Source organism: Mesoplodon densirostris, chromosome 2 (assembly GCF_025265405.1).
Source record: "Mesoplodon densirostris isolate mMesDen1 chromosome 2, mMesDen1 primary haplotype, whole genome shotgun sequence".
Classification (NCBI taxonomy): domain Eukaryota; kingdom Metazoa; phylum Chordata; class Mammalia; order Artiodactyla; family Ziphiidae; genus Mesoplodon; species Mesoplodon densirostris.
The window spans coordinates 38,020,173-38,028,923 of NC_082662.1; the positions used below are offsets into that span (position 1 = coordinate 38,020,173).

Here is an 8,751-nt window from a genome sequence, read left to right on the forward strand (position 1 = left end):
CATACGAATGAACGACCGAGTTACTGGGAGGGAATTGTCCCTCAAAGTCAGAGGCCATGAAGTCAGATGGCAGTAATTCTCCAGGGTGCCACAAGAGGGCATCACGGGCCCTGATCTTGTTGGTCAAAGGCAGCCTAATTTACCCCAAACTGGGATTTTTGAGCCTCAGCTTTCCTCTATTTGGGCAGAGGGAGGAGAGAAAAGCTAACGAAATATCGGTATGTTTTCCATAAAGCCAAATGGATTTCCTGTTTGAAAGACGTGTCCTGTCCTTTGGTGTCAAGTCACTCTTACTGTTTTTAGTCTTGGAATGGCCTTTTTGTAGAATCATGATTTTAACATCCAGTACCCCAGAAATTTTTTGGAAATTTTAATAATTGGAAAATCCAAAAATCTGGAAACCACTAGTCTAAGACGATAACACTTTAATAACAATGGAACTTTAAAACATGAAATCTTAGGGGACTTCCCTGGTGGTCCAGGGGCTAAGACTCCACGCTCCCAATGCAGGGGGTCCAGGTTCGATCCCTGGTCAGGGACCTAGATCCCACATGCTGCAACTAAGTGTTCTCATGCCGTAGCTAAAGATCATGCATGCCGCAGTTAAGACCTGGCTCAGCCAAATAAATACTTTTCAAAATAAATAAATAAAAATGAAATCTTAAGTATAATACAAATATCCAAAAGAAATATACGTTACATGAAATTTATTACTATACATATATTTTCCCCCAACTTTTTTTTTTTATAACTTAGATTCTTCTTTTTTTTATTTTTTATTTTTTTTATTTTTTATTTTACAAATTTAATCAGTTATACATATACATATGTTCCCATATCCCCTCCCTTTTGCGTCTCCCTCCCACCCTCCCTATCCCACCCCTCCAGGCGGTCACAAAGAACCGAGCTGATCTCCCTGTGCTATGCGGCTGCTTCCCACTAGCTATCTACCTTACGTTTGGTAGTGTATCTATGTCCATGCCGCTCTTTCACTTTGTCACAGCTTACCCTTCCCCCTCCCCATATCCTCAAGTCCATGCTCTAGTAGGTCTGTGTCTTTATTCCTGTCTTACCCCTATGTTCTTGATGACATTTTTTTCCTTAAATTCCATATATATGTGTCAGCATACAGTATTTGTCTTTCTCTTTCTGACTTACTTCACTCTGTATGACAGACTCTAGGTCCATCCACCTCATTACAAATAGCTCAATTTCATTTCTTTTTATGGCTGAGTAATATTCCATTGTATATATGTGCCACATCTTCTTTATCCATTCATCCGATGATGGACACTTAGGTTGTTTCCATCTCCGGGCTATTGTAAATAGGGCTGCTATGAACATTTTGGTACATGTCTCTTTTTGAATTATGGTTTTCTCAGGGTATATGCCCAGTAGTGGGATTGCTGGGTCATATGGTAGTTCTATTTGTAGTTTTTTAAGGAACCTCCATACCGTTCTCCATAGTGGCTGTACCAATTCACATTCCCACATTCCCATTTCCAAAAGTTCAAAACTACAAAAAGTTGAAAGAATGAGTACCTATGACCCATTTTCTTTCTCTCGCTCTCTTTACTGGGCTATTTGAAAGTTTCAGATATCATGACATTTCACTACTAAATATTTCACATTACGTGTCTACTAAGAATAAGGCCGTTCTCCTCCATAATTACTAGATCATTATTGTGGTAGTGTGAGTCATCGCCTCCACATACATCCACATCCTAATCCCAGGAACCTGTAGATATGTTACTTCACATGGTACAAGGGATTTTGCAGGTGTGATGAAGGATCTTGAGATGGGGAGATTCTCCTGGATTATCTAGGTGGGCCCCAGGTAATTACGAGGGTCTTTTTACGGCAGGAGGATCCAGAGTTAGGAGATGACACGACAGAAGCAAGAGATTTGGAGCGCAAGGAAGGGGTCACAGGCCAAGGAATGAAGCCAGCTTTCTAAAGGCAAGGGAACAGATTCTCCCTGGAAGCCTCTAGAAAGAATGCAGCCCTGTCAACACCTTAATTCTTCACTCCTGGCCTCCAGAAGTTGTTTTAAGTCACTAAGCGTGTGATAATTTGTTACAGCAGCAAGAAAACAAATACAATTATTAACTGAATAGCGTCACGTGAAATAGAGTACATACTAAAATTTCCACAAGGGTACCAAAAGTGTACCTTCTCCTTTCTTCCTGCCTTCCTTTTCTTGGTGTGTTCTGGGGTGTTTGTTCAGGATCCAGTTAAGGTTTGTATATTGCATTTGATTGTCATGCAGTATAAGCTTTTTTTTGTCTGTCTAACATTGTAACACTGTCTAATATTGTACATATTTTGGGCTGTGTTGGCTCTTCGTTGCTGCGCGCGGGCTTTCTCTAGTTGCGTGGAGCGGGGGCTGCTCTTCGTTGCGCTGTGCGGGCTTCTCACTGCGGTGGCTTCTCTTGTTGCCGAGCACGGGCTCTAGGCACGTGGGCTTCAGTGCTTGTGTCACTCGGGCTCAGAGGTTGTGGCACGCAGGCTCTAGAATACAGGCGCAGTAGTTGCGGTACCCGGGCTTAGTTGCTCCATGGCATGGGGGAGATTCCGGGACCAGCGCTTGAACCCGTGTCCCCTGCCATGGCAGGCGGACTCTTAACCCCTGCACCACCAGGAAAGCCCTAAGCTTACTTCTAAAGTTAAAATTTATAGCAATTACTTGCTGTCTTGATCCACATTAGAAACTGGAAACTTCAGATGATCTTGAGCATGTTTCCTCTTCTTTTTTTGGGGGGGGGGGCGCACCGCACGGCCTGCTGGGTTTCATTTCCCCAACCAGGGATAGAAGCCGCGCCCTCTCCAGTGGAAGCGTGGAGCCCTAACTCCTAGAGCGCCAGAGAATTCCTAGGATTTCTTATTTTTAACAGTTCTAGTTTTAAGGCTAAACTACCTCATCAGAAAGTATGTATATAAATACATATCATACGGAAATCAACCAACTATACTTCAATTTTTTGGAAGTGTTTTAAAAAGCCACGTTACACAAGTGCGGCAGTTAGAACCACAGTCCCAGAGGGGAGGGCCGCGCCCGAGGTGCTCACGTACTGCCTTGAAAAACCTTTGCAAACAGAGATGCCCAAGCCTGAACTTGAATTCAAGACCCGAACCAAAGCCAGGTTAAGCGATTAGTCTACAGCTAGCAACCGTCTATTGGACGACTGACTGCTCTGTGCCAGGCCCCGTGCCAGGCACAAGAAGCAGTTCAAGTTTAATGCCTTGTGGTCTCCAACGTGGAAACATAAAAACTCGAAGCCCTAGGAACAAAGTGTGTTCTCCAGCTTGTGAGTATTTGAATTCCTTATAACTGGGCTGCGGGGGGGGGGGGGGGAGCGCTCGCGTTAAGGAAGCGGGGGGTGGGGGGCGATTCTCTCACGCCTGCTTCTTTTCTTCCCCGTCCCACTGCCGGGTGCCGCCTTCCTCGAACCAGGACCAATACCACACAACTGTGCGAACACCAGCTGCACCGTCCACAACAGGCTCGCTTCCTGCAGACAACCTCACAGGAACATGACACAACACCTTGCTCCCCCCGGCAAGTCCAGCTGCCTACGAATGACAGCCACAAAATCGCAAGCACGGATCACCCCTATATTACACCGAGCTCGCTTTGACTCTGCTGGGACTGCAGGCGCTTGGTCGGCTTCCGAAACCACAGGGACGTGACGCTTCTCAACACGAGAATACCAACAAACCAACCATCAAGGTGAAAACACGACACAGCGAAAAGAATCCCGGGAGAAACACAAACCCGAACACACCACCACAAAAACGGCCTACAACAAAGTCGAAACAGCATCACTCTTTCCACCACGTGGAATGCTAACAGCAGACACACACCGAAGCACAACACGTTCTTCTTTTTGCACAAACTTATTAGCCTTGCGAAGACAAGGCTTCCAAAAATTGTTGAGCCACTCTGAATTATTTCTCTCCACGAAAATCTTCAGTAAAAGGCGAAAGATTTACGCGTGTTGAAGAGAAACCCCTCCAACGGTGTCATAACCTCTCACACAGTCCTCGGCTAACTGGAAGTCCCAAGGAACCAACGGTAACTATTTACCCCCACACAACGAGTGAGTCCTGCCATTATTTCAGAAAATTCTCTGAAAATATCCTGATTTCGAGCGGGAGCGGGAGTCAAAAGAAATAGAAGAATCTAGCTTTTGAAGGGAGACAAGATCCCGAGTGCAATGCACTGTGGGTATGTAAATGAAGCAGGGTCACGAACCCCGCGCTTTGGCAAACGCCTTCCTTTATTAGTTTTCCTGCTCGGTCTAGAGCCACCACCAGGGGGCGGAGCAGAAGACAGATAGGAATATAGTCGCCGAGCCCAACCAGAAAGTCTGTTTTATTTTGTTTTTCTTTTTTTTAAGGGACGACATATATTCCTTTTCCAAATGTTACAGTAACACCAGGAGGAAGAAAATGGTCTTAGCAGTTAGAAAAAAAAAAAAGTGCAAATCTGGGGTTTCGCCGTAAAAAGTTATTTACAACAGGGCTTCCCTGGTGGCGCCGAAGTTGGGAGTCCGCCTGCCGATGCAGGGGACACGGGTTCGTGCCCCGGTCCGGGAAGATCCCACATGCCGCGGAGCGGCTGGGCCCGTGAGCCATGGCCGCTGAGGCTGTGCGTCCGGAGCCTGTGCTCCGCAACGGGAGAGGCCACAGCAGTGAGAGGCCCGGGTACCGCAAAAAAAAAAAAAAAAAAAGTTATTTACAACAATGTGGGGGGAGGGAAGACAAGAAGTTTCTTCACATTACAGACCTCTCCCCAACCCCAAAGCTTAATATTTGCTTACAAGTCAAAAAAGAGACACAGTTGGTTCACAAGCTGGAGGTTGGAACTTGAGTAACACACTTAGAAAAACCTAGACAAGGGCAGCGTCCTCCCCAGCCCAGGTGCCACTGTAGGCACAGCACAAGAGACTACAGACAGCAGGGGAAGGTGGACACTCAGGGTTTGGGAGTGTAGGCACCCCCGCCTCTGGCTCAGGGATTTGGGGAGTAAACATAACCTACTTGGAGAAGAATCGGGGAAGACAACCAGCAAACTGCCTTCTGCGCGGCTGGGGACAGGGAAGGAGGTAGGGCCAGGGGCAGGAGAATTTCACATCACTAACCTAACTTGGGAAACCGCAAGGGACCATCTTCAACTGGCCTTAAGAGCAAGAGCAGATGGATGATGGTGTTGCCGAAATATCAGCTTCCCTGTGCACCACTGCCGAACAGAAATACGGAGACAGAGATTTTGGAGGAAGAGAGAGATGGCTTTATTTTTCTGCCAGGCAGAAGGGAAGACACAGCAGGCTAGCGCCTGAAGAACTGTGCTCCCATCTCCTTCGGGAATCGGAAAAGATTTTATATGTGGGGCTCGCAGCCTGGCATATATGATAAGGATCAAAATAGTGAAGGTCTTGCGTTCGTCTTCTTCCTGCATTATTTCTAAACCGTGACTGCTGGCATCAGGCAGCCCGGTAACTGGGTCGGTTTGTCTCGGGGCTGTTGGCCTGCTGCGACCATTTTTCTGAAATGCAAATGCTACAGGGGGTGATTTGCTACAAGGCAGTGCAGGATGTAATTCACATAGTGTTAAAGAGTCATAGGTTTGGGATGTCCCTGGTGGCACAGTGGTTAAGAATCCACCTGCCAATGCAGGGGACACGGGTTCGAGCCCTGGCCCGGGAAGTTCCCACATGCCAAGGAGCAACTCAGCCCGTGTGCCACAACTCCTGAGCCCGAGTACCACAACTCCTGAAGCCCGCGTGCCTAGAGCCCGTGCTCTGCAACAAAAGAAGCCACCCAATGAGAAGCGCGCGCACTTCAACGAAGAGTAGCCCCCGCTCGCCGCAACGAGAGAAAAGCCCGCGCGCAGCAACAAAGACCCAACGCAGCCAAAAATAAAAGGAAATACATAAATTTATTTATTTATTTTAAAGTGATTCAGTGGGGGATTCCCTGGCGGTCCAGCAGTTAGGACTCGGTGCTTTCACTGCCGCGGCCCAGGTTCGATCCCTGGTCGGGGAGCTAAGATCCCACAAGCCGAGTGGCACGGCCAAAAAAACAAAAGTGATTCAGTGAATAAATCTTCATTTTTACCAAGGATCCCCATACATAATCAAGGAGCAGATACATAATCAGTGAAGGCTCAAGCATTTAGTGCCAAGTGAAGACGCAGAACCAGGTAGCTGTCTCCTGGAGAGCTTGGTCCCATGTGGGCAGAGAATGCCATTGGTGCTCAGGGAAATTTCATTAAAATATCCTCATCCATTCATTTTTACCCTGAATGTTCACCTAGCCACTTCTTGCTGCAGGAAAAGCTATCTGAGGCACAGGCTGGCATTTTTTCCAGGGCATCCTGGCACTAAGGTGCCACCAGCTTGTGCCTGGGAAGAGCCCAGCTACTACTGAGAGCTGTGCTGCAGCTGACCAGGCCCCTATAGTCAGATATGAGGAGGAGCCAACCACTCAGACCCCAAAACCAAGCAGCACGAATTCAAAAAAAAGGAAGAAAAGGTTTCACAACCAAACAATAAAAGAACAAGGGAGAAAGACTTGGGGATTGCAGGCACCAGGCTATAGCTGCCAAGTGGCCAGAGGCATCCCAGGCTGCATTTTTATCCAGGTGGGAGAGCGTTTGGGTGAAGACGGGGAGGCTCAGTGTCCTGGTCCCTTTCCCTCCACAGGGTTGCTGGCTCTGTGATGCCAGATTAGAACCATATCTGAGCAATAAGAGGTTGGGGTAGGGTGTAGTTGGGATTATGAGGGCTACCCCAGGAGACCTGGATGAAAGAGAAAGTGCCGAAGCAGTGGCCAGCTGTTTCTGAATCAGGTTGGCCCACAGAGGAAAGGGGCTGTCCCAGAGGCCTGCCCCCAGAGTACCAACCACTGGAAGAGGTGGCACCACACATCCTTGAGGATCTTCCTCATGGGAGAGTAACTCTTTGATTCTGTGATTGGGAAGAACAGGCTGAGACCAACCGGGGTTCATTCCAGGAATGCAAGGCTGGTTCAACATCCCAAAGTCAACCAATTTTATCTACCAAATTAGCAGAGTAAAGAAGGAAAATCACATTATTGTGTATCAATCATTGCAGAAAATGCATGTGACAAAATTCAAAACTCATTCGTACTTTAAAAATCTCAGAAAAACAGTACTAGAGAAGAGCTTCCCTGGGAATTCCCTGGCACTTCAGTGGCTAGGACTCCACGCTTTCACTGCCAAGGGCCCGGGTTCAATTCCTGGTTGGGGAACTATGATCCCACAAGCCATGTGGCACGCCAGGGGCATGGGGTGGGGGTGGGGTGGGGGGAAGAAGGAGAAAAAGAAAGGCTGAGAGAAGAACTTCCCCAGCTTGATGAAAAGCATCTACAGAAAAAAACATCTACAGCTAACATTATACTTAATAACGAAAGACTGAATGCTTTCCCCCTAAATTCAGGAACAGAGCCACTGTGTCTGCCACAGGATTACTTCTAGCAAAAGAAAAACAGTCCTAGGAGACAATTCTCTACAGGTCTTTCACGTTTCTGCATAACTTGTAAATGAAATACTTACTGTTCTTTCTTCCAGACTATCTTTTCAAGGATGTTTGTTTAGCAAGCAGCTTTGGAAAATAAAGATAGTTTCTGGACTTCCCTGGTGGCGCAGTGGTTAAGAATCTGACTGCCAAAGCAGGGGACACAGGTTTGATCCCTGGTCCGGGAAGATCCCACATGACACGGAGCAATTAAGCCTGTGTGCCACAACTGCTGAGCCTGCGCTGTAAAGCCTGCGAGCCACAACTACTGAGCCTGCGTGTCACCACTACTGAAGCCCGCACGCCTAGAGCCCGTGCTCCGCAACAAGAGAAGCCACCACGATGAGAAGCCCGTGCACCGCAACGAAGAGTAACCCCCGCTCACCGCAACTAGAGAAAGCCCGCGTGCAGCAACGAAGACCCCATGCAGCCATAAATTAATTAATTAATTAATTAATTAACTAACTAAAGGTCCATAAATTAAAAAAAAAAAGACAAGAAAAGAAAGACAGTTTCCCCTTTAGAGCAAAAGGCAGGCATGCTTACTGACTGCTATATAACATTCAGGTTCTCTGAAATCAGGGTTCCTCTCTGTAATAAAATCCATTGCATAAGCAGGCATTCACCTGTGTTACTCCCATTTGACTTGGGGGAAAAGGGAACTGATGCAAAAAGAGAAAACCCATATAATCAATAGGAAGACTATAAAAGGAGACATCATTATAGATGGTACATTCATTAAAATGATTTTTAATGACATTATGAAAACTTCATCCAATATATTTGAAAATTTAGATGAAAAGAGCAAGAAACTATAGCTTACCAAAACATACTCGAGAAGTAGAAAACCCACACTGTCCTCTAACCATTAAAGAAAATGAATCAGTAATTAATTTTTTCCATAAGATCAGAAGCTTCAGAGAATTCTATCAAACATTCAAGAAAAATTTATAGTCTTAAACTCTTCCAGAGATTAGAAAAAGATAGTACATCTTTTCAAAAAATCCCTTTCACAGGTTTTCTGGAGGAGCGGCCATAGCACAGGAATAGACACCAGTCTTGGAGAGTTACAGTCAGTTAAGGAGAGAGTGGCAAATGTAGCTAAGTGGACTCTGGTCTCTCTTCACATAACTTGTTCTTTTTTTTTTTTTTTTTTCGGCTGCCATCGGGTCTTCGTTGTGGTGCGCGGGCTTCTCGTTGCAGTGGCTTC

General features: G+C 46.5%; 1 non-coding gene across 1 annotated transcript; it reads right to left on the bottom strand.

Annotated features, from left to right (window-relative positions):
- Positions 1-3,902: 3,902 nt before the first annotated feature.
- On the bottom strand, positions 3,903-4,018 carry LOC132484839 (U5 spliceosomal RNA). The gene has a single exon (XR_009531380.1). It is a non-coding gene; the product is annotated as a U5 spliceosomal RNA (small nuclear RNA).
- Positions 4,019-8,751: the final 4,733 nt, after the last annotated feature.